Source organism: Bison bison, unplaced genomic scaffold (genome assembly GCF_000754665.1).
Source record: "Bison bison bison isolate TAMUID 2011002044 unplaced genomic scaffold, Bison_UMD1.0 scf7180017864514, whole genome shotgun sequence".
Classification (NCBI taxonomy): Eukaryota; Metazoa; Chordata; class Mammalia; order Artiodactyla; family Bovidae; genus Bison; species Bison bison.
This window is the reverse complement of record NW_011495067.1, coordinates 2,447,190-2,453,964: the sequence shown is the minus strand read 5'-3', so window position 1 is coordinate 2,453,964 and position 6,775 is coordinate 2,447,190.

Here is a 6,775-nt window from a genome sequence, read left to right as displayed (position 1 = left end):
CTTTATTTTTTGGGGCTCCAAAATCACTGTAGATGGTGACTGCAGCCGTGAAATTAAAAGACGCTTACTCCTTGGAAGAAAAGTTATGACCAACCTAGATAGCATATTGAAAAGCAGAGACATTACTTTGCCAACAAAGGTCCATCTAGACAAGGCTATGGTTTTTCCAGTGGTCATATATGGATGCGAGAGTTGGACTGTGAAGACAGCTGAGCGCCAAAGAATTGATACATTTGAACTGTGGTGTTGGAGAAGACTCTTGAGAGTCCCTTGGACTGCAAGGAGATCCAACCAGTCGATTCTGAAGGAGATCAGCCCTGGGATTTCTTTGGAAGGAATGAGGCTAAAGCTGAAACTCCAATACTTTGGCCACCTCATGAGAAGAGTTGACTCATTGGAGAAGACTCTAATGCTGGGAGGGATTGGGGGCAGGAGGAGAAGGGGATGACAGGGGATGAGATGGCTGGATGGCATCACCAACTCGATGGATATGAGTTTGAGTGAACTCCGGGGGATGGTGATGGCCAGGGAGGCCTGACGTGCTGTGATTCATAGCGTCACAAAGAGTCGGATATGACTGAATGACTGAACTGAACTGAATTGAACTTAAAAGCTTTTGCACAATCAAGGAAACTATGAAGAAGGTGAAAAGAAAACCCCCAGAATAGGAGGATATAATACCAAATGAATCAACTGATAAAAGATTAATCTCCAAAACAAACAAGCAGCTCATGCAGGTCAATGCAAGGAAAAAAAAAAAAAAGCACTAATCAAAAGTTGGGCCGAAGACCTAAACAGACATTTCTCCAAAGAAGATATAGAGATGGCTAATAACCACATGAAAAGATGTTCAACCTCACTCATTATTAGAGAAATGAAAATCAGAATTAAAATGAAGTATACCTCATACCAATCAAAATGTCATCATCAAAAAATCTATAAAGAGTAAATGCTGGAGAGGGTGTGGAGAAAAAGGGAAGCCTCTTACACTGCTGTTGGGAATGTACAGCCACCATGAAGAACAGAGTGGAGATGCCTCCACTCTGTTGTGGAGATTCCCAATATACTATTGGGAATATACACTGAGAAAATATAACTGAAAAGACATATGTACCACAATGTTCATCACAGCACTATATACAGTAGCTAGTATGTAGAAGGGAGAAGGCAATGGCACCCCACTCCAGTACTGTTGCCCGGAAAATCCCATGGATGGAGGAGCTGGTAGGCTGCAGTCCATGGGGTCGCATAGAGTCGGACACGACTGAAGCGACTTGGCAGCAGCAGTACATAGAAACAACCTAGATGTCCATCGACAGATGAATGCATAAAGTTGTGATATATATATACATAATGGAATATTACTCAAATACAAAAAGGAACACATTTGAGTCAGTTCTAATAAGGTAGATGAATCTAAAGCCTATTTTACAAAGTGAAGTAAGTCAGAAAGAGAAACACAAATATTTTATATTAATACATATATATATAATCTCTGTCCTTCATTGTGCCCATCATTGCATGAAAAGTTCCCTTGGTATCTCTAATTTTCTTGAAGAGATCTCTAGTCTTTCCCATTCTATTGTTTTCCTCTATTTCTTTGCATTGATCGCTGAGGAAGGCTTTCTTATGTCTCCTTGCTATTCTTTGGAACTCTGTGTTCAAATGGATATATCTTTCCTTTTCTCCTTTGCCTTTTGTTTCTCTTCTTTTCATAGCTGGAAAAGGTCAGTTTGCCAAAGAATGCTCAAACTACCAAAATTGCACTCATTTCACACTCTAGCAGAATAATGCTAAAAATTCTCCAAGCCAGGCTTCAGCAATATGTGAATCCTGAACTTCTGGATGTTCAAGATAGATTTAGAAAAGGCATAGGAACCAGAGAACAAATTGCCAACATCTGTTGGATCATTGAGAAAACAAGAGAGTTCCTGAAAAAACACTTATTCCTGCTTTATTGACTAAGCCAAAGCCTTTGACTGTGTGGATCACAACAAACTGTGGAAAATTATTAAAGAGATGGGAATACCAGACCACCTGACCTGCCTCCTGAGAAATCTGTATCAGGTCAAGATGCAACAGTTAGAACTGGATATGGAACAACAGACTGGTTCTAAATCAGGAAAGGAGTACATCAAGGCTGTATATTGTCATCCTGCTTATTTAACTTATATGCAGAGCACATCATGAGAAATGCTGGACTGGATGAAACACAACTGGAATAAAGATTTCTGGGAGAAGTATTTCTCATATATCTCAGATATGAGGATGACACCACCCTTATGGCAGAAAGCGAAGAAGAACTAAAGAGCCTCTTGATGAAAGTGAAAGAGGAGAGGGAAAAAGTTGGCTTAAAGCTCAACATTCAGAAAAGGAAGATCATGGTATCTGGTCCCATCACTTTATGGCAAAAAATGGGGAAACAATGGAAACAGTGATAGACTTTATTTTTGGGGGCTCCAAAATCACTGCAGATGGTGACTTCAGCCATGAAATTAAAAGACGCTTGCTCCTTGAAAGAAAAACTATGACCAACCTAGACAACATATTAAAAAGCAGAGACATTACTTTGCCAACAAAGGTCCATGTAGTCAAAGTTATGGTTTTTCCAGTAGTCATGTATGAATATGAGAGTTGGACTATAATGAAAGCTGAGCACAGAACAACTGATGCTTTTGAACTGTGGTGTTGGAGAAGACTCTTGAGAGTCCCTTGGACTGCAAGAAGATCCAACCAGTCCATCCTAAAGGAAATGAGTCCTGAATATTCATTGGAAGGACTCATGCTGAAGCAGAAACTCCAATACTTTGGCCACCTGATGTAAAGAACTGACTCACTGAAAAAGACCGTGATGCTGGGAAAGATTGAAGGCAGGAGGAGAAGGGGACGACAGAGGATGAGATGGTTGGGTGGTATCACTGACTCAGTGGACATGAATTTGGGTAAACTCCGGGAATTGGTGATGGACGGGGAGGCCTGGCGTGCTGCAGTCCATGGGGTAGCAAACAGTTGCACATGACTGAGTGACTGAACTGAACTGATGCCACAACTAAAACCCTGAGCAGCCAAATAATGCATAAGTAAGATAAATTTTGAAAAATAAGGACAAGACAGAAGAAAGGGGCCAGGGGCAGCCTCAGAAACTGAGTGTGTTAGTTTGCACGTGGAAATGACTGGTATCAAACAAATGAAAAATAATGTTATTAAGAGAGATGCACTGTCGAAAGAACCACCAACATGGATTAAAAGAGATGGTGACTATTTGAGATGTATAATGGTTTTGCATAGATGTGTAACTTCTGGAACTAGTGGGCAAGCTATTTAAGCACGTTAAGAATGTTCTTTAAGCTAGTTAAGAACGTTAAGAAGGTATGTTATTCAATGCTTTCTTCAGAGTTAACCAAGTTTACTCATATAATAAATATGAATTGTCCAGAAGTATTGCTGAGGGCCACTAAGAAGGACAGATTGGAGAATATCCAGGAAGCAAAATTATCTCATAATCAACAAATATTTTATGTTCCTTGAAAAACCTGGCTAACAGAATTCCAGAATTACTATGGGCCACTGATGACTATACACCACACAACCCATTTCTGAATAGTAGGATTAATTGTGGCTATCTAGCTCTTATTCCACTATTAACCCTGAGTATGTAGGAATTAGAATACAGAATAAGTGAGTGTGTGTATGTGTTTGTATGTTCATGTGCCACCAACTTTTAAAAGCTCAATTTGGACCTGTTATAGAGATTAAGACTCTTGAGAGTCCCTTGGACTGTAAGGAGATCCAACCAGTCCATCCTAAAGGAGATCAGTCCTGGCTGTTCATTGGAAGGACTGATGTTGAAGCTGAAAGTCCAATACTTTGGCCACCTCATGCAAAGAGCTGACTCATTTGAAAAGACCGTGATGCTGGGAAAGATTGAGGGCAGGAGGAGAAGGGGACGACAGAGGATGAGATAGTTGGATGGCATCACTGACTCAGTGGACATGGGTTTGGGTAAACTCTGGGAGTTGGTGATGGACAGGGAGGCCTGGCGTGCTGTTGTTCATGGGGTCGCAAAGAGTCGGACATGACTGAGAGACTGAATTGAATTGATTGATAGAGATTAAATGTATGTGTGTGCTCAATAACTCAGTTAAGCCTGACTCTTCGAGACCCCATGGACTGAAGCCCACCAGATTACACTGTCTGTGAGATTTCCCAGAAAGAATACTGGAGTGGGTTGCCATTTCCTTCTCCAGGAGATCTTCCCATCCCAGGGATCACACCCCAGTCTCCAGCTTGGCAGGTGGATTCTTTAACACTGAGCCCTAGGGAAACCCAATAGAGATTATTAATATCTTATCAAATATGAATCTGATTGTCATGACTGGATTGTATTTTTGGCACATCTTGCTTGGGGAGGGGTTGGCCATCTTTACTATCTGTAAAAAAAAGTTGTTTGTGATTCAGCTACCCTGGTGGCTCAATGATAAAGTACCTGCCAATGCAGGAGATGTGAGAGATGTAGGTTCAATCCCTGGGTTGGGAAGATCCTCTGGAGTAGGAAATGGCAACCTGCTCCAGCATTCTTGCCTGGGAAATCCCATGGACAGAGGAGCCTGGTGAGCTACAGTCCATGGGGCTGCAAAGAGCTGGACATGGCTGAGCACACTCACAGATGTTTGTGACCAAGACTGTGGATATTGTTGTTTGTACTATTGTGTTATTTTCCTCTTGCTTTTTAGTGATTATGCATCACTGTGTTGCTATACAATCACCATGCTTTCCTAGGTGAAGGAATGATCTTCTCCACCCATGAACATGAGCTTGGCCTCCTGGCTTATTTGGCCCATAAGATAATTCAATGGACATTGGCAATTTGATCTCTTGTTCCTCTGCCTTTTCTAAATCCAGCTTTAACAGCTGGAAGTTCATGGTTCATGGACTGTTGAGGCCTGGCTTGGAGAATTTTGAGCATTACTTTACCAGCATGTGAGATGAGTGCAATTGTGTGATAGTTTGAGCATTCTTTGGCATTGCCTTTCTTTGGGATTGGAGCGAAAACTGACTTTTTCCAGTCCTGTGGCCCCTGTTGAGTTTTCCAAATTTGCTGGCATATTGAGTGCAACACTTTCACAGCATCATCTTTTATGATTTGAAGTAGCTCAACTGGAATTCCATCACCTCCACTAGCTTTGTTTGTAGTGATGCTTCCTAAGGCCCACTTGACTTCACATTCCAGGATGTCTGGCTCTAGGTGAGTGATCACACCATTGTGATTATCTGGGTCATGAAGATCTTTTTTTGTATAGTTCTTCTTGTATTATTGCCACCTCTTCTTAATATCTGCTGCTTAATATCTTATGCTTATGTATGTTAGGTCCGTTCCATTTCTGTCTGAAGTTGTGGCATATGAGTTCCTAAGTTGCAGTGTGTGTGATCTTTAAAAGTTGGGACATGTGGGATCTTTAGTTGGGGCATGCAAGCTCTTAGTTGTGGTGTATGGGATCTAGTTCCCTGATCAGGGATGGAACCTGGGCCCCCTGCATTGGGAGCATGGAGTGTTAACCACTGGACCAGCAAGGAGGTCCGTGACTCGCCCTTATATGATGTTATATTGAGTTTATTAGACTTCACTCTGAAGCCAGTCTAGGTCCGTTTGCTGTGCCCTGTTTTGTTCAACTGAAATGATTTATCTGTAGCTACCATAATCTATTTGGACTTACGAACCAAAAGCAGATGACAATTATAGGTATTCCCTGCTTTTGGAAAGTTTGCCTTAGGCCACTTCACTTTTACAAAAGACATTTTTTATATGGGTTTCTGTTTTCATTAACCAAAAAATCTCAAGAGGATTTTAGCTTTTACATAAAAAGGTGACAAAGCAAACTAGCTTTGCACCTGTGTTTTGCAGTGAGCTGTTGCAGAGGCAGCGCACACTCAAGCAGCCAACTAAGCCCCTTTCCTGGGTACCACACTCCACATCTCAGCATCAAGCTGCCAGAGCCTTGAACTTCCCATGAGCATCTGTGCTTTGTAGCAGTTTATTTTGTTCATCCGCCAGCATCATGTCCTACAGTACAATAATTGCTTCTTCACTTTATTGCTAATTTGACTTAATGAAAGTTTTCATAGGAACGCCCTATTTCCCATAGGGACATGAACATGTATCTTAATTTGGTCTTTGCTCTGGGTTAATTAGAAGTTTGAGTCTTTCAAGAACTTCCAGGTTTTTCAACTCTGCAAGTCCTTAATGTGTCTGCACTGTCTTATTCCTCTTTTACTCCTTGTTAACTAGTGAGTTCTATTCTGGTCTCACCTTTGTTTTCTTAAATCCAGCCAAAGGCAAAAGCACCCTTGATAAAGTTTTGTGTTTTACACCTTTTGCCAAAAGTCACAAGTTAATTAGGTACATTAAATGGCTTAAATATTATTGTAGAAAACATTGTTCAGTTCACTTCAGTCGCTCAGTTGTCTCCAAGTCTTGGAGACCCCATGAACCAGAGCACGCCAGGCCTCCCTGTCCATCACCAACTCCCAGAGTCCACCCAAACCCATGTCAATTGTGTCAGTGATGCCATCCAACCATCTCATCCTCTGTCATCCCCTTATCCTCCTGCCTTCAATCTTTCCCAGCATCAAGGTCTTTTCCAGTGAGTCAGCTCTTTGCATCCAGTGGCCAAAGTATTGGAGTTTCAGCCTCAGCATCAGTCCTTCCAATGAACACCCAGGACTGATCTCTTTTAGGATGGACTGGTTGGATCTCCTTGCAGTCCAAGGGACCTGT